Here is a 648-nt window from a genome sequence, read left to right as displayed (position 1 = left end):
CCGCGGCCAGACCGCTCCGTGCGCCCAGCCTCGGGCCGGATGCGGGGCGCGCAGCCTCTGCGGGTCCCAGGAGCCCGGGCGAGCTTGAGGAAGGTCGCCGGGCTCCAGCCCAGTGCTCCCCGGGCTCTGCCAGCTACGCGGGGAGGTGGGCCCGCCTGAACCCACTTTACAGACGGCAGGACAAAGGCGCAGGGGGAGGCGCTCACCCGCCCGAGGTCACACGGCCGCAGAACGCCCGCCTGCCACCCAGGTCCCGTCGACTTCAAAACTTTCCGGCCCCTGCGCCTCGCGAACCCGAACGACTTTCAGGTGCGGAGCGCGCACACCGGCTGGGCGGCCCGGGCGCTCACCCTCCCGGCCGGGACGCCTGCCCAGCCCTGCTCCCTCCCGGGTCCGCAGTCCCCAGGCCCGGGGGCTCCCTGCCAACCCCGAGGGCGCCGAGGCTGAGCGGCCGCGGCACTTACTCAGCATCGCCGCGGAGCTCCTCGCCGCAGCCAGCAAAGTGGCCGGCGGGGACCCATTTGCAGGAGGGGGAGACTGAGGCGCAGAGAGGGCCAGCTGCCGGCCCAAGGTCACACAGCGCGGCGGCGCGGAGCCGGCCGGGCGGCAGTGGGCTGGGAGCCCCGCGCCAGCCGGCCAGCCGGCCGG

General features: G+C 75.8%; 1 protein-coding gene across 2 annotated transcripts in view; it reads right to left on the bottom strand.

The window, feature by feature from the left end:
- The window catches only part of TESC (tescalcin), a 52,815-nt gene that overhangs the window by 51,532 nt on the left and 635 nt on the right, over nt 1-648 (bottom strand). The window lies entirely within an intron of this gene.

The sequence above is a fragment of the Herpailurus yagouaroundi genome, unplaced genomic scaffold (genome assembly GCF_014898765.1).
Source record: "Herpailurus yagouaroundi ecotype Mexico unplaced genomic scaffold, PumYag 191, whole genome shotgun sequence".
Taxonomy (NCBI): domain Eukaryota; kingdom Metazoa; phylum Chordata; class Mammalia; order Carnivora; family Felidae; genus Herpailurus; species Herpailurus yagouaroundi.
This window is presented reverse-complemented; position numbering and strand designations above follow the sequence as displayed.